The sequence below is a fragment of the Equus przewalskii genome, chromosome 16 (assembly GCF_037783145.1).
Source record: "Equus przewalskii isolate Varuska chromosome 16, EquPr2, whole genome shotgun sequence".
Classification (NCBI taxonomy): domain Eukaryota; kingdom Metazoa; phylum Chordata; class Mammalia; order Perissodactyla; family Equidae; genus Equus; species Equus przewalskii.
This window is the reverse complement of record NC_091846.1, coordinates 33,013,100-33,033,001: the sequence shown is the minus strand read 5'-3', so window position 1 is coordinate 33,033,001 and position 19,902 is coordinate 33,013,100.

The window sequence follows — 19,902 nt, the reverse complement described above, 5'->3', positions numbered from 1 at the left end:
TGGGGATTAAGTGTATTAGTATGTGAAAAGCACATGGAATACTACCTGACAAATAGTGTGCAGGAAATGTCAGCACTACTTTGATATATTTATCTGTCTTCAATTATATAGCATGAGAATCATACTTCGGAATGTTGTAACATAAATGCATCTTAAAAAAATGTTCATGCTTCTTAGGGAATTCTAAATAAATTTTAGTGTATTGCAAAAGAGCTAGTTCCTAGCTTATCAACAGAAGTTGCTTGAGATTGTGGGGATAGCTAAATTCTAACTGATGATTTTCTCTTAATAATATTTTCTTCCAAAACAAAAAGGAACTTTTAAATTCTATAATTTTCCTATAGGAAAAAATTCTGCTCTCATCTAAACATTCTGAAATTTTGTCTTCTTAGTGATTTACGCTGTGCATTATGCGTATTTTATTTACGGTGTTACTTGTAGAAATAAACAAATGACAACAAAAACTGTGAAGATAACACTATATACACACATCTATGTCGGGAACCATAAATATTTCAATCATCTTATTGAAGAATAAATTTATAGTGCAAATGAGAAAATTTGCTGCAAACACATATTAAATGTGTTTTCTGAATAATAATCAGTTATACTCCAATATTGTGATTTCTTTTTTTTTGTGAGGAAGGTTGGCCCTGAGCTGACGTCTGTTGCCAATCCTAGTCTTTTTGCTTGAGGAAGACTGTTACTGAGCTAACATCTGTGCCAATCTTTCTGTAAACTATGTGGGATGCAGCCACAGTATGACTCGACAGCCATGCTAGGTCCACACCCAGGAGCTGAACCCACAATCCCAAGCAGAGGGTGCAAACCATAAACACTATGCCAATGGGCCGGGCCCTTGTGATTTCCATTTTTATGTCAGGGATTGTATCTAGCATTGTAATATTTTAAGCTTGTTCAGAAATATTTTAAGGACATCTGAAAATACATGACTAAATAGTACAATGTAGGAAAATAGCAGCAAAGGTGACTATATTCTAAAATGAAGTATTGAGAAAAGATGTAAATTTCCAACAGGAGCAGAAATAAAGGGGTTTTTATTATGTCAGGCTTTATATGAACTAATTTTGAAGGGACACATACCAAATGTTAACAGTGAACTTAATCCAAACTACTACAATTTGATATTTCAATCAATCAATTAATATGTCAAGTCCCTTCTATTTGTGATACTGTGCCAAATGTTACAGACGATACCATCAGATTCTGTACCATCATATAATTTAAAAGCACATTAGCAAACAATGTTGGTAAATGTCAAGGCATCTATCCTATTCCAAAAACGTTGCTGTGACATATGAGGATATAGAGAGGAAATTTGTTCTAATTTATTCAGTACAATTATTTGATGACATATTGTAGCATGATGGCAACTTGAGAGAAGAAAGTCACAGATTTTAAAATGAATAAATCAGCCAGGAGTTTGGTGGGACTGGACAAGAAAGTAATCTAACATGTTATATTCATTGAAATTGATGTAAAGAGGACACGAAATAGACTGTTGCTTGTTGCTGTTTCCTTATTCCTGACTCACTGCACCTGGAAAGTAACCATGTCCTTCAGTAGAGGCAAGGTCCCATGGCAACCTCAAGAGCCAATCTTCATATCTTCATGGCTCTGAGTTAGTGGTGGTAAGCTCAATCCTCTCACCAAGCAATTGGTCCAGACACGGCTGTATGTTACAATTCTGGTCAGTGAGATATGAGAGAAATGCTGCTGGGTGCTACCTAGAAGTTTTATCCCATTCTTAAAGCGGTATATAACCCAGTTATGATTTTTTTTTTTTGCCATTCTTCACCATCCAATGAGGAAAGAGCTCTGGGAATATCATGATATACAGGAAAAGCCAGGAGAAAAGCTCAGTTGGAACTAGGATGCTTCCGAGCAGCTGAATCAACCAGTCTTTACTGCTCCGCCTTTAGACTCCCTGTTACATAGAATAATATATCTCATTATGTTATCCACTTTAGTTTGCCTTCTCTTAACAGAAGACAAACATAATAATTAAAATGTTATATAATGGCCCCATGATATTCTTCAGTGAACAAATTATTTCTTAACATTGCGCTGGATTCAAGACAACACTTAGTAAGAGAGGAAGAAAAACTTGACCATATCTACACTAGAAGAACGACCCAGCAGCCTATGTGCTAAATCATACACAAAACTTCAGCCAATATTAGACATATGAGCTTTCACACAAAAATCTGAATTTCTCTGTACTCTTAAAAAATGAGGTTCAGTTTCATTGGGCTACTTTCCACATGGTAACTAGGAGGAAAATAGTTAACATCCGGTTTCTAACTTACTTCATCCTTCTTTAGGGAATCTACTTTTTGCCCCTCCACCAGATCTCCCCATAAACATGCTAAGGGTCTTTTAGGTTCTTCTCTAACTTGATTGGTTACTATAAATGAAACTGGGATTTGGATTTATGGGATGTAAATGGATTAACAATGGAGATTATCAAGTGATTGGTTCAAGTAAGTCACATGAGCCCTCTAGCTACATGGCAATCAAGGTATAAAAACTGAAAAGAAACCAAACTAAGTGGCTTCCTTGTGTTAACCTGTACCACATGCAGTTGTCATTTGTCAATTTGAAATAAATTACATCCCAGAGTTCCAAAAAAGACTTTGGAAATCTTGAACTTCCAGAGACTGATGACAAGTTTGTGGCTGTTTCTTAGTTTTTTGCGTTCTTCTCTAATCATTAGCAAATATCAGTGTTTGGGAAAACCTGTGACTCATGTGGATCTGTTTTGATAATTCAACCATTTCTGGTGATGTAAGAACAATTGGTTGGAAATAACAGGCTGAGTGTACCTTTTCAGTGCAGCAAACTCATGTGCTTAAGATTTGTTCATTTTATTTTAACAGAAGCCTCTCGTTCTGCCTGTTTAAAATATTACTGCAAACTTAGAGGATAATCATGTGGAAAAATATTATAATTCATGATATCCATAAAAGGTTTGTTGCACTTGACAAACTTTTGGTAATACCAAAATAGTCATAACAGTATGAAATATTTTATTCTAGTGTTTTGAGGAAAATCTTAAAACATTCAATGAACCCTATCATATTATCAAAGTGTGAATAATAACAGTTCTTTTACAATGGGCAGTACCAGGACTAGACATGTACCAACAACAACAAAAACATGACAACAACACCACAACAACATTATCTCAGCAATGGTGTGCAAATACATATAATTTAAGTTAATTAATTTCATGCTATATCGTGACCTTAAGATTCTTTTATGGCTTGACTCACACAAGATCAATGCAAGAATTAACTAAAAAATTGAAAAGAAAATATGATGTTTATAACAAATCCATAGTGGTCTCTAAAATATCAACTATCTAAGAATAACCCGAACAAAAATATTGAAGAATTATGAGTTATACAGAGGGTAAAAGAAAAGACATATTATAATAAATGCTGAGACACATTTCTACGTGAAGATTCATATTGGTCAAGATGACAATTTTTTCATCTGAATAAAACATTAATTGCATTTGAACTTTAAATGCCTCTCCAGATGTTATATTCACAGAACTTAATCAGGAACACTTGCAATATTTAAATAAAATATTGTTTATCATGGCTTTATCATTATCGTTGTTATATTAATCTACCAAGGCTGCCATAACAGAATACCATAGACTGGGTGGATTAAACAACATAATTTTCTTCTCACAGTTCTTGAGACTGGAAGTCCAAGATTAAGATCCCAGGAGAATTGGTTTCTGGTAAATCTTCTCTTCCTGGCTTGCAGACTGATGCCTTCTCGCTGTGTTCTCACATGGTCTTTTCTCAGTGTGTGCACTCTCCTGGTATCTCTTCCTCTTCTTTTAAGGACACCAGTCCTGTTGGATTAGGGTTTCACTCTTATCACCTCATTTAACCTTAATTGCCTCTTTAAAGGCCTTATCTCCAAATACAGCCACATTGGAGCTTAGAGTTTCAAAATATGAATTGGGTGGGACATAACTCAGTGTATTACAATCAGCAGCAGCATCATTTTAAAACAAATTATTAGGGCCTTGTGAATCCTTTTAGCAAATAATCATTACAAAATGTTAAGCAAAAAATATGTGAGAAGAAAGAGCTCCATGTTATCTCACTCCTCAAAGCCAAAAATACCTGTTTGATATTTACTCTGACAGATCTTTCTCTTTAAACTAATAGTTCTATAATTTTACTTGTCATAATCACACAATATAGTTCCCTGAAAATTTCATTTTTTACCAAAATTATCTTTACTGGACATTAAATATTGATATATAGATATAGATATATAAATATGTATATAGATAGCTAGATATAGATACTACATAGATATAGATGTAGATAAATATGGCAATAGAGATGGAGACAGCTATATAGTTCATTTTAAAGTCTCCATAATATTACATTGTATAATAGTACAAAAATTTACTTAACCAATTTTAACTATATACATGGACATTGTCACAGGTTTGGTTGCCCTGAACATTCTGAGACATAGATTAGTATGCAGGATGTTTATTACAGTGTACTCTTTCAATTAACATCTACAGATAGTAAGAGGGAGGAGCAGGATTAAGAGATAGAGAAAGAGAGTTGTGATGCAGTTTAAGTGAAGTTCTCAATTAAACCCACATAGACATTTGGAGATTTGATGGAACTTCAGAGTAGTCCTGAATTGGTGTTAGGGAACAGGACTTATAATCTTACGTGTATCAGTCATTGGATGTGGGCTACCCCTTGTGCTGGGACAATTTTGTTTAGGCAAATAAAGCTCTGAAATGGTCTGACAGTTAAAGGTGGTCATTCTTGGAGGAGAATCTAGGCAGCATATCATACTTTCCACTCCTTGTCATATTTACCTCTTATTAGCCTAGACAGCAGCTCCTCTAAGACATAAAAGGCAACCATCAAAGAGCTAAGACATCCACATGTTTATAGAACCTTACAAAGAGTAAAAAACTAATTCCTTTGATAAGAAGTCACTTTTCAGTAGGAGTTAAAAAAAGGATGAAGTAACAGAAATGCAATTTACTTTAACTATACTTAGTAAATGCATTGTTTTAAAGTTTAATATTTGGAATTTCACACTAATCTGAATATTTACAATAATTTTCAATGTGTCTTAAAATTAAAATAGTGTCGAAAAAGATAGTGAAACATGCCAACCCATTCATTCAACAAAAATTGAGCATATGTTATGAATCAGACACTCTCCTAGGCCCTGGGGACACAATAGTATTAAAAACAAGAAAATCCCATTTCTCTGTAAATCTATAATTTAATGGTAGGAGACAGATGAAGATGAGGAAAACTTGGACTAAATAAGAAAATTCTTGTTTGTAACTGAAGAGCAGCAGTTCTCTAATCACAAATAGGCTATAGTCATCAACAATTAATACAGATAAAATAATTTCAGAAAGAAAGTGAGGCTATATTTTCCAATTATAGTCATGAACTGAGATAGCATCCTCTGAGCTATAAAAATCAAATAGTAAAGGAGAAAATAAGACTGGGACGATAGCTTAACAAAAACTTTTGACAACAAGTGTCTTATGTTGGTTGATGGGCAATCTCTAGCAATCCAGGGTAAGAAAAAAAACCCAAAAACCTCAGTAGGACATCAGCATTTCAACAATGCAGAGGAAATAGATTTCACAGAATTAGTTCATCCAAGTAGCTAAGCAAATGCAACCAAACAAAAACCCTGGGAGGTAAACAAAATCATTATTTGCAGTTTAAAAAATTATTATCAAAATGTCCAGGTTCAATAAAAGTTATAAGACTACAATACATACAAATACACAGGAAGGTGTGATCCTTACACAGGAAAAAAGCAAGCATTAAAAATGATCTTTGAAGGGGCCCAGATGGTAAACTTAGCAGACAGATTTTAAAGCAGATACTATAAATGTATGTGAAGACCTAAAGAAAACTATCCCTTAAAAGTTAAAGGAAGGCATCATGACAATGGCTCATCAAATAAAATATCAATAAAGAGATAGAGGTTACTAAAATAACAAAATAGATATTCTGAAGTTGAAAGGCATAATTACTTAAATTAAAAACTCACAATAGTACAGCTCAACAGAACATTTGAGTTCACAGAAGAAAGATACAGCAAGCCTGAAGATATATCAATACCTACTATGCAATCTGAAGAACAAAGAGAAATAAATGAATGAGGAAAAATGAAGAGTTTTCAGAAAAATGTGGGACACCCTAAACACTTCAACATACAGGTAATTGGAGTACAGGAGAGGAGAGAGAAAGTAAAATTATTTGAAGATGTAATGACTAAACATTTTTCCAAACAGTTAAAAACATTAATCTGTGCTTCCAAGAAGCTCCATGAAGTCCAAGTAGGATAGATGCAAAGTCACCCATACCCAATCATATCATGGTCAATACACTGAAAATCAAAGAGAGAAAATCTTTAAAGAAGCAGGAGACAAACGACTTCTCATGTACAAAGGGAAGCTCAGTAAGATGAGTAGCTGATTTCTCATCTGAAAACAATAGAGCCATGAAGCAGTGGGACAACATATTCAAAGTGTTGAAAGCAAAAAATACCAAAAAACTATTAATCAATAGTCTTATATCTAAGAAAATCGCCTTTAAAATGAAAATTAAATAAAAACATTCTCATATTAAAAAAAAAATCAGGGGCCGGCCCAGTGGTGCAGTGGTTAAGTTCACATGTTCTGCTTCTTGGCAGTCCCGGGTTTGCCAGTTCGGATCCCGGGTGTGGACATGGCACCGTGTGGCACGCCATGGTGTGGTAGGTGTCCCACATATAAAGTAGAGGAAGATGGGCACAGATGTTAGCTCAGGGCCAGGCTTCCTCAGCAAAAAGAGGAGGAATGGCAGTAGTTAGCTCAGGGCTAATCTTCCTCAAAAAGAAAAAAAAATCCGGGGCCAGCCTAGTGGTGCAGTGGTTAAGTTCACACATTTCACTTTGGTGGCCCAAGGTTTGCTGGTTTGGATCCCAGAGGATGTGGACCTACGCACCACTTGTCAAGCTGTGCTGTGGCAGGCATCTCTCATATAAAATAGAAGAAGATGGGCATGCATGTTATCTCAGGGCCAATCTTCCTCCAAAAAAAAAAAAAACCCAAAAAATGAAAAACAGACTGAGAGAATTTGTTGCAGGTAGAATGAACTTACAAAAAGGATAATAAAGGATGTTTTATAAAAGTTCTGTTTCTAAGTTTCTTTTACATTAGGATGACCAATTGTTACAGCACCACCACTTGTTCAAAAGGCTATCCTTTCTCCATTCAATTGCCTTTGCATATTTTTAAAAGATCAGATGACTGTGTGGGTCAATTTCTGCTCTCTCTGTATCTGTTTTGCAAATAATCTTTCCCAGAGGGCAGGGTTGAATAAATGAAGTGCAATTTGTCATCTATGTATCTTGAATGGTGAATTATGCTGAACATAAGCACTGTACTCTGGTTGATAAAGTTGTTTCCACAGAAGTATGGGTTTGGAGTAACAATTTTGATACTGTTATATATATGTACTGAAATTGAACAATTAATTAAATGGTTGGCAGGTGGTGGGAGACAAACTTCTTACTATTATAGTTGGCATTTAAACAGAAGCAAGCAGAGGAGACTACAATGATCCATGTGGTAATGGGTCAGAGTGGAGACATCAATATTAATTAACATTTAGCTTAATGCAGATACAGATGGTTACATACAGAAATATTTATAGATATGTGTATATACATGGGTTAGTATACTCGCAGGTACATCCTTGTTAAATCAGCCGACAGTGCCTAGAAACAATAATTTCAGCGTGAACAAGTATATCTAGCACAGCACTCAGATATTGGTTTCGAATATCATTCTTTAGTAAAAAGAACCAGAACTCCTTGGAAAAATGGCTTATTCTAGGAAAGAAGCAGGAAATATACAAGATGATCCTGGAGCATCTTATAGTGCCAGAAAGTAAGGAAGTGCTCAGTGTGTGCGCATGCATGCACACATACAGACACACACACACACAAAATGTCGGGGACATTTCAAATGTGATATGAGAGCCAACTGAAAGAGTTCATGACAGCCAAAGTTAGAATAAATTGAGCAACACAATATTTAGGATTATTACCTAAAATGCAAAATAAATATTCATTAGTCTATACTAATATAAATAAGTGAATTAATAAATAAATTGAGGATTATAGACAAATCTCCCATGCAGGAGAATTCCAAATACTTTATCTATATACTTAGTTCTTAAGAAGGGAAATATAACTCCATGCTGTTTAGATGTGGACTGCACATAGTGATTTCCTTCCCAAAATTATAACATTAAAAGAGGTATAACATTTAAAGTAATTTTCCAGTGGAGAAATCTTACAAACACTAGCTCAGCCAGGTCATCAAGGTCAGCATCAGCAGTGATAAATCATGCCGATAGTGGGAACATTTGATATGGTATGATAATAATGACCCATTACCACTGTAGTCTGCCTCTCCAAAAGACATAATCCCAGGTAAATCACAAGAAATATATCAGACGAATCCCAATCAAAGGGCATTCTAAAAAAGATACCACCAGTACTCTTCAAACCTATAAAAGTCATCAAAAACAAGGAAAATCTGATAAATTGTTACAGCTAAAGGAGCCTAAGGAGACATGTTGACTAAATGTAATGTGGTATTCCGGATTGGATCCTGAAACAGAAAAAGATATTATGTAAAAACTTAAGAAAACCTGAGTAAAGTAAGAAGTTTAGTTAACAATAAAGTATCAGTATTCATTCATTAATTGTAACAAATATACCATATTAATGTGAGATGTTAATAACAGTGGAAATTGGGTGTGAGGTACATGGGGCTCTTTGTACCATCTTCAAAAATTTTCTGTAAATTGAATACTATTCTAAAATAAATGTGTTTAAAAATAGCCATACAGGGGGCTGGCCCCATGGGCTAATGGGTAAGTTCAGCATGCTCTGGTTTGGCAGCTGACGTTTGGTTCCCAGGCATGGACCTACACCACTCATTGGCCATGCTGTGCTGGTGACCCACATACAAAATAGAGGAAGAATGGCAACAGATGTTAGCTCAGGGTGAATCTTCCTCAGCAAAGTAAATAAATAAATAAAAAATAACTAGACATTATAACCAGCAAATAGTCCGCTTATATAGGGGTAAGTAGTTTCTGAAGTTAAGAAATAGAGTTTCAAAATAGGCTTGATAGCGTGGCACACTGACATGAACTAATAATTCAGTCATAGGTCCTGGGCTTGAATCTTATTTACCTATTCAGAACTTTGCAACTCTCATTTGTAAATGGTTTTTCCTTCTTTTCTTTGAGCTATTTCATCTAATAATCCATCATCTATTTTTTAAATTTATTTTTTATTTTTCATCTCAGGCAAGAAACACTTTGTTGAATCACATCAAAGTTTAATAATGAGTCTCATAACCAAATTCAAATAGCAAGTAGCCAGCTCTTGGTATTAGGCAATCAATTAACTTCTTTGGATTTCGTCTTTACTGGTTTAAGAAAATGTGCTGATGGCCAGTACTCTTAACATTGCTTCAGTTTATGCCTCACTTGTTATAAGTTTATTTTTAAAAGAACAGCCCACAATGGAAAATATTAAGTATCAAAAATGTTGTGTCAATAAATTTACGTGTATTAAGGCAATCAGATATCTTTCAAGAGTCAGCTCATACAGACCACTTCCACTTTTTTTGATCTATTTTCCTATGCAAATATGAGGTAATTGTCCCTCCTATGTGCAACCACAGCACATTAAACACATGCTTATCACAATATTTAACTCACCATATTACAATTGTTTCCTTCCTTACCTCTTTCCCTCACTAGAGTGTATACCAAATTTTAGAATATTTACTAAATATAAAAATATATTTTAAAAGGATATTCTCAATTAAAGGCAAGACAGCTAATCAACCTAACTTGCCTATGCAAGATCATATTCTGATTAAAATTTCAGAGAAAAAATTTTAGCCCCACATATAGTGGAACATATCAAGGACATATGTATAATTGATCAGAATATGGCATAAAGAGAGTCAGAATATGGCATAAAGAGAGACAGCTATACAGAAATAAAGCCAATGAAAACAGGAGAGAGAAAAATGTAGTAAAAGAAAAGAAAGACAAATTAATGCAAGAGAATTTAAGAAAAAGAACATAGGAATTAGCCAAATCTAACAAAAAGTATGCATTTTTTAAAGAAGAAAATAGTAGAGCTGTGCTTAGAAGAGAGCATGTGGCCCTTGTCTCCAGTATTTCAGAGCTTGATAAGGAAAAAATAAGTTTAGAAGATATAAACATCATCCCGCAAAGTGTAAGTCTTGATTATATGCCTGTATAAGTAAGATAAGTGTAAAGGTCAATAGATTAAATATGTAGTTTAATCAGCAAATTATGTAAATGAGCACAAATAAAATACACTCTACAACTTATGATCGGTAAAGCATGCAATTCCATTAGCCAAAAGTAGAGACATTTAACTGAGTTAAATATGCTCTTAGATCAACAAGATTGAAAAAAAAAGAGAGAAAACTATCAAACTTCAGATCTGGAGCCTGTGCTTCACCTTGAATCCGAAGGGCTTGGCAGATCAATTCCTGATCATTGAGGAATTTCTTTTATCAGCCTAGCCCTCACTTGGATAGCAACTAGAAACTGCAAAAAAATTTTGAAAGAAAGCAAAGAAGTAAAACCGACTTAAAGGCAATGAAACGCAACCCAAATCAGGTAGAAATTGGAACAAATGAAGGCACCAGGTGAGTTGGCTAAGGCTTTTTTAAATTTTCTTTTTTATGACATTTTACCTGAGAAAGGCTCCAATTGACATCATGAACACTAAAATTTAGGAAGAAACCTACAGTCATACTGTCTTGAAGAACAGCACAGAATTCTGGGTTCCCAAATCCTCTGGACAGTGAGAGAGGGAAACCCTCAAGGAATAGAGCCAAGAAAGTGAGTCCATGTACAGACAAAGTATAAATTGTGTATACACCCAAATACTGGGCTGTATCCGGACCCTCCTGTGTGGGCAGTAGATTCCAAGCAGCCCAGCTAAAAGTGTAAGAACTGAACAGGAATTTTTAGCTGCTGGCAACCGAAAAAAAGTTTGGAGTTTGAACTCAGACTGCCATCTCTATTTTCTCATTCTTGTTTTGCCCACATTTCTAGTTTTAAATCATAGACCAATAATTCTATGCAGCACATAGTTTACTCTTTAGTAGATTTTATTAAGCTGATACAAGTGGTTCTCAACCTAGCGCAATTTTGTCAAGAGATGTTTTTGGTTGTCACAACTGGAGGTAAGATACTACTGGCACTTGTGAGTCGTTGCAAGGGGTGCTGCTAAACATCATACGATGCAGATCCCCCCCGCCCCCCGCCGCGCAAATGTTTGGTCCAACATGTCAATAGTTCCTTGCTTTAGAAACTTTAGAGCACACTAAGACAAAGTCATAGTATTTTGCTTCTTATAGCTTTATGCGATGTGAGAAAGAACATGTTCTATTGATACAGTTGCCACCAGTGCCTCTCAAGACAGACTGCCTGAGTTCAACTTGTCACACTCTGGGGAAATGGCCTCAACTTAATGAGCTTCATTTTCCTTCTTTACAAAATGGGATCCTAGAGCCGAACCTATATCATAGTTTGAGGTAAGGGTGTTCTCCCTGAAATGGGTTGTAAGTATTGATTGTGGTGAAACTGCCATGAATCCAGGATTTGTACTGAAGTGCAAATCTATATGGGTATCCTGTGGTTTTGAGTCTTATCATAAAATTTTTTAAAAACTGTATTTAAGATATTTTATTGAAATAAATTTTTCTTACAATGATCTAATTAAATATGCTTCAAACTCCTAGGAATTTAAAATTTGGAATTATTACAGTTTCAGTTTGGGATATGTGGATATAGAATCCACTTACCTACCTGCAGGGACATGGTATCTGTTCAAAAATGGATTGAACGTTTGCCTCAGGCTAGAAATACCACACAATGGTGGTTTTCGATCAACATCCTGCATATAACTTTGAGTATTGTCTCTTTAATAACATGTTCTTCTTATGAAATGGCAATGAAACAGTAACAGGAGATCTAAATGAGAGTACTGACACTGACGTGTCAAGAACATTCGGTCCTTAAAGAAAGGAAGACACAAGTACTCTGGGCGTCTCTGGAAGCTAGTGAGACAGGTAGTGGGCACACTGGGAACCATTATGTCCAAAAAAATCACAGTAGAGAGCTATTTCTGTAGGCAATTTGTGGGTAACTTTAACTAGTCCAGGGATAGGATTGAAAAAAGAACTATTGCTATCAATTTGAGAAGAAATGTAATTAACCATTTAACTAGACTTGAATTGATGTACTAAAAAGAAGTTTTATAATGTGGAAGATTAGAGAAACAAACAGAATATGAGGTTAGGAATATTGTTCTCCTAACAAGATATTTTTAGTTATTTTGATAAGGTTCCCTGATGGTGGACTTGGCATTGAATGTAAATCGAGGTTAACATTGGATCCTCACAATTCATATCTGAAAATAACTAGAAGGCTTCATAGCATGACTGAGATAGAATCAGAATGTTGTTTGATTCAATATTGATTAATAAGGATGTGTTTTTAGCCTTTTTCAGGATTCAGCTACATGCTATATATACTGTACACAGGTTCCTTTTGTTTTCTTTTTTTTTAAAATCTATAGTAGGCTCTGTTGATCGGATTTTGACTACAGTCTCTTCCGTTTCCTTGAACTGAGGTATTGAAGAAGTCACTGTAAGTGGTTTTGAGCAACTTAGTCAGAGATTCAATTGTTTTATACAAAAAGAGAATAATCTAATCAGTATTTTAACTTACATGATGATAAATATTGAATCCAAATGTTTGAAAGAACTTTATAAATGTAAAATATATATGACTATTAGGAAATCATAAAACGAATGCACATAATCTTGCCATTATCACCACTATAACCACTAATAGTGAACCTCAATTTTGGACAAGCACCATACTTAGCACCTCATAAAGATAATCATATCAAGTTCATATAGGAAAAAGCAATTGTTTTACTTACTATCACCTGTCTTTAAAAAAGGGATAATTAAATTAATAATGTTCAAGGTCATAAAATTAACATGACAGAGTTACATTTCTAAACAAAATCTGCCTATCTCCATAATCTATGACATTTGATTTTATAATGCAATAATGGAGTTGAATATTGTATCTATAAATATGCATGCCAATTATTTTGTTGAATGTGTATGTATTACATAGATCAGCAGTTTTCAACTTCCAATTACAATATCCAAGTACAGCACTGGGGCAGTTGCTATTGATATTTACCAAATATTCTAAATTTTTCTCCTTTCTGGGAGCCTAATAAAATTGTTCTTCCTGGCCTCTTTGTGATTGAGTGGGGTCACGTCCAAGCAGTTGTGACAAACCAAAGTATGTCATTTCCAGGCTACAGCATTTAATTGCCATTGCAAGACCCCCACAGCTCTTTTTTCATTGCAGACTAAAAATTGACAACACTCAAGATGGTAATTTCTCCATCAGCCTGTGTTTCATAGTGACTGCAATTGAACAGAAACCTCTGCCTCACCCTCATCAGACACTTAGCATGAGTGAGAAAAAACTCTTTGCTGTGTTATTTTAAGCCACTAGTATTTTTGAGTTGTTTTTCTGTAGGCTCTTTTGATGGTTACAAACACACTCCATTTACATATCCAACTCTATGCAACATTAAAAAGCACTTGCTATAATTCCACCAGTTCCTCTCTCGTGCAAAAACAAATAACTGAATCCATGGGAGGAAGAGGAACACTACAATAGAGAAAATCTAGATTCTAACCTCATTTTTTAAAAATAGATTTTTCCCAATTATTATTCTTTAATAATTCCAACATCTTGTGACAAAATTCAAACTTATGAGGATAAACCAACATATTGTAGTCGAGAAAAGTTGATATAAATAATATTGTTCCATATGGAATTAGTATTTTTCTTTTATTTTAAGTGACTTTTGCGTACAGGTAACATAAATATATGGTCATTATTAAAGAATCAAGCACTACATAATAACTCAAACCAAAAAATAAAATTTCTTCTTCATTCCCTTTCCACTCATCTTCTTCCTTCCAGTCCTCTAACTGTGAATTTATATACATACATTTGTACAGATGCTCATAATTCTTTTTCTTTATACAAATGCTGTCATTCTACATGTTTTATTCTTGGACTTTCTTATATCTCAAAAGTATTTCTGAGAATTGTTCCATGTTGTTATTTATAAGTCTCTATTTTTCTGTTAAATCTTGTCATAGTTTTCCATAGTTTAGATGTACAATATTTTATTTAACCACTGCCATATTGATGAAATTTAAGGGGCTTCTTTTTTTTGCTGAGGAAGATTGGCCCTGAGCTAACATCCATGCCCATCTTCCTCTAATTTATATGTGGGATGCCTACCACAGCATGGCTTGATAAGTGGTGGACAGGTCTGACCCAGTGAACCCCGGGCTGCCAAAATAGAGTGCTCGAACTAAACGGCTATGTCACTGGGCAAGCCCCTACGGGGCTTTATTTTTAATGATATAAATAAAGCAATGCAGGATTAGACATCCTCTAAATGTATCTTTGTCAGATTTTTCTCTGAGTTATTTAAACCCCAGCAATCTCATGAGGTTTCAGGTTTTCTGTTTTGCTTTATCCTCTAAAGTGTTTTTATGTAACATAGAATTCATATCTTAGTTGCTTGGAGATTTGCCATATGTCCTTAAACTCTTGGACCTTTTGCATTTTTTTTTTAAAACTAGGTCGATCATTTTCAATTTCTTTTATGGTTATTAACTTATCATGTTTTCTTCTCCTTAGTTGAGACAAACTTGGTAAAGGATTCTTTTTTTCAAGTAGACTGTTCATTTGTCTAGATTCTTAAAATTGTTGGCATAAAGTTGCACATCCTATTATGTTATAATTTATTTAATTTCTTCTCTATCATTAGTATATCCTTTTTATCAATCTCATTTTTAATATTCTCTACCTTTCATTATTTTTAAGTAGTTGAATTTAGTTTGTGCACAGAACCTTGGGTTTTCGTTGATGTCATTCAACTGATTTTGTTAGATTCATCTAGTTTATTTTTGATCTTTGAACTGCGGTTGGATACATTTAACACGGACTGTTAACTACTTCCTGACATCTGGGTGTTTGTAGATGTTCTTCTACATCAATGAAAACTTGACTTTCCAACAAGTATTTTGGAATCACAACCTTTTTTTGAAGGAAAATTAGCCCTGAGCTAACATCCACCACCAATCCTCTTTTTGCTGAGGAAGATCGGCCTTAAGCTAACATCAGTGCCCGTCTGCCTCTATTTTATGTGGGACGCCTGCCACAGCATGGCTTGGTTTGACAAGTGTTGCAGTAGGTCCGCACCCGGGATCCAAACTGGCAAACCCTGGGCCGCCAAAGCAGAACGCATGAACTTAACCACTGTGCCACTGGGCCAGCCCATTGGAATCACAATTTTTTAATTTCACAGTTATTTAGCTACTGCACATTAACTTTGGGTATTCACTTTACCAGAGAAAAACTTGTGCTGGTATCATTTTTGTCCCTGGGTAGAGTGTTTAATTTTTTTCTCCAGAAATTACTCTTGTTATAATGTCTTCATTTAAAAAAATGTGGTGCTTATTTAATTACTTTTTTCCTGTAGTCTGATTTCTGGATCTCTGCTCTTAATGGCTGCCTCTCATTCATTCATTAATTATTTAATTACTTTGACCTTAAGAGTCATTTGTTTTTATTTGCAAATTCAGTATATTTTTCAACTCATGTTCAGTTTAATAGATTTTGATTTGGATTATTTCTTCTACTTCAATGTCTTAATTTCAACCATAAAAGAGTCCTGTTTTTCTGGTTTGGATATGCATTTTCATCATTCATGTATTTCTTGTATTTGATAAACCATTTTAATCACTTTTTCTTATGTTTTACTTTCTTTCCTGTCTGGGAGAACAGCTGAAGTTGAATCATTGTATTACTTATTTGATTTTCTCTTTTGTTGGCACTACTCTTCACTAATGAAAATGCCATTTTTCTTTCTATGACCCTACTTAAGTTTCCTGTACTTGACATTTTTCTAATTCAATTTTCCTTTTATTTCAGTCTTTCTCTCTTTCTGACTTTCTAGTATTCATTCTTGGAACTCAACTTTCTTATTCCTGTAGAGAATGTCAAATATTCCCTAATCTTTTATTCTATTTACTGTGGTAAATCACTTGCACAAGTTTATCTCTTTGAGATTTTAGTATAATGATCATTGTATACAAGGACAACCATCTTTCTTACCATTAAACAAAATATTGGAATCTATTATGATTGATGTGGCATTATAGTTAATGTCAAAATACTTCCAAAGTTATATACAATGTGATTTTTATTTTATTCAATATTTTTATGAAATACTTCTATTTTATCAAGAACTATAAGAAACACTTATAGACAATTGTATTTCATTTAATGCTAATAATAGAAGAAATGCATTTTATTTTTCATAATTTATAAACAGGGAAACTATGGCTCAGAAAATGAAAGTGACTTGCTCAGGCTCTCTTAGCCAGTATAAGGAAAAAGGTAGGATTCATAATCCAGCTTATAACTCCAAGTCTTTTTTCTTTGTATTTCATAAAGCTGTTTAGTGAAAGTGACTTGATAAATGATTTTGACTAAAAATGGGTGAATATAAAGTTAAATAATATCTTTTTCGTTATACAAGACAATAGTATTAGAATTTGTATAACCAAATTAGAATTTTATTTTTAATTTTTGAAAAGATTATTGTTACTTCTATTTTTATTATCTTTCGTATTATATATTTAAACATGAATATATGGAGATAAATGTTTTTCTTGATCCAGAATTTATTGAAATGAAAATAAATATTACCAAGAAATAGAATTTTAATATTTTTCTAAAAAGCAGTTTAATTTTAATGATGATTTTAATTTTTTAAATAAATTCTTAAAAGAAAAATATAGAATAGTTTAAATTAAAATCTTGAAAAGTCAATTTCATGTGAATAAAATTGTGCATATAACTAAGACTGTGCCATTTGCTTTATTTTGAGAATGTCTTAAAGATAAATGCTCAAAACCATAAAGTGAATCCTTAAGTATAATTTGAATATCGTAGTAAACCAAAATATCTTCAAAATGTTTAAATACAAAACAAATAGTATTTACGTATTTTGTTGTATAGAATCTCTGTTTTTATTTTTCCCATCTCGAAAATGAGAATCATAAAAATAAATATCCACACTTCACAAAGTATTGTGAGAATTAAATTAGTCCTTAACAAAATCTATATTATGGATTTCTGTAGAACCTCCAGAATAAGTGTTTAAAAAATTATTTCTTAATTCATTTTTCAGTCAATAGCACAAAAACTTGTTGAATATAGGCAAGAACATGATATGCCAAAATATCAATAAGGTTAAGTGTGCTGATGTCTTTTCTTTTTGTTTTTATTTAAAAGGGAATCAGGGGCCGGCCCAGTGGTGCAGCGGTTAAGTTCGCACGTTCTGCTTCTTGGGGGCCCAGGGTTCGCCGGTTTGGATCCCGGGTGCGGACATGGCACTGCTTGGCACTCCACGCTGTGGTAAGCGTCCCATGTATAAAGCAGAGGAAGATGGGCACGGATGTTAGCTCAGGGCCAGGCTTCCCCAGCAAAAAAAGAGGAGGACTGGCAGTAGTTAGCTCAGGGCTAATCTTCTTCTTCTTCTTCAAAAAAAAATAAATAAAAAAATAAAAGGGCATCATATAAAGAATAAGAATAAACAGCTTTTAGACTATTAGATGATAGATTTTTCTTCTTGGTACTTGAATATAATGCAAGGAGGATCAAATTCTACCTTTAAAATATTATATATTAAAACATTTTACCTTAACATAAAGAAAATAGTCAAAACCATTTATACACATTGAAATTATTTGATTGATATTTAAATAAAAACGATATGAATGTCATGGTGAATAGCAAAATGAATATAATTATAAATTTCACATAATTCTTAAGGAGTGAAAAGCACATTTGTGAAATATGTTGACAATTTGTTATTGTTTTCACATTTCTTTAGATGTTTCCAAAAACACATCATTAGATAGCAGAACAGATGCTTACAATTACTTTTTCCTTAGATGATGTCTGACACTTTCAGAGGGAAAAGGTGAAATTTGCCTCCAGAATCAAGGGACAAAATATTTTGCATGGAGTGAAAAAGATAAAAGCACTTGAATTTATAGCTGGTCAAGGTTAAATTTGAAAAGCCAATTCTCCAAAGAGCTAAACTTCGGTCAATCTAATTTTTTATGTATAAAGTTGAATGAAAAAATTATGTGATATCTTCAAGTGGCTTTAAGCCATTACAAAATCAAAACAGCCCTCCAGCCTGCCGTAGCAGTGCACACCCTGGAGAGCCATTGCAAGAGCACTGCTTAAGTTGGCATCTTGGAAAGTTTAACGCAATTCTCAGAATGATTTCTATCTGGAAGAATTCTAAATGAGATTTTAATAGGCCAGGAAGGAATTAAAATTTATCAGTGTTCATAGATGCTATTCTACTGCATATGCCTTGCCTTGCAACAGTTAAAGAATTCCAAATTTCTTGAATTTGAGTTACTATTTAACCACCACTATTCCTGGTGTGTTTGTTAATAGATCACAACTCTATTAAGCCAATGCCTTTAAGGAGATCAGGAAACTTATTCCTTGGTTTAAAATAAACATAGTACCTAAAGTAGACCACACAGAACAAAATCTACCCCATTTTCCTAACTTTCAGTTTTATTATGAGTGAAAAGAGAAGCCAGTGGAATATTTTGAGCACCGCGTACACTTTGGTGAGTGTATCTGATCTCTGTGGCTGCTTAATAAATCATGCCCAAACTCGGTGATTTAAGTCAACTATGACTGACTATTTTTCATGATTCTGCGAGCTGACTGTGCTCAGTTTGGCTGATATTCTGCTCCACATCATGTAGGAAGAGATTACTCACGCGACTGAATCAGCCGGGTTTCTCCCCAAGTCTGGAATGTCTACTTTGCTCACTATGACCTCTAACAATCCAGTCCTGGCATGGCCTTCCTCCCTGCATGATGCCTCGCCTCCAAGATGGAGGAACAAAAGCTGACAGTTCTCTTAAAGCCTGAACACAGATATCCCAAAGCATCACCTTAGTTTCATTTTATTGAACATAATCCTGGCTCAGACTTCAACTTTTGATGTAAGTGGTGGGATGCCTGTATAGAAAGAGGAGGATTTATTCATCCTCCTGTTACAAGACTTTCTATCACAGTGCAAAAGCAGGGAAGGAATTTGCTATCTTGGGTTTAGTTATTTTGTTCAATTTTCAAATAAGTTTTCCTTGGAGGTCTGACATGAGACATGAGGAAAACAAAATATAACTAAGATTACCTTTGTTTTTGAAATAACCTTACTAAATTATTCTCATTTCAAATAATAGAGTCTAATGGAAAAATCTAATTAAAAATAAAAAAGTATAAAGATGAAACTTATCTGTAATGCCCTCATCTAATGGTAATCACCGTTAATTAACATTTTAGTGAATGTCATTCTGGAAATGGAGGTGATATTATTTTCAATTGTAGAATTATAACATGATTAAAACTAAATATAAAGATATATAATATAATTAGATATTTTCTACTTCGCTATTTTTAACTATAATCATATTTAAGAATTTTCTCTTGTTACATAAGCCAACACAGAAAATAAATAAACACAAAGTATTCACCTGATATGTATGATGAGGAAATTATGACATTT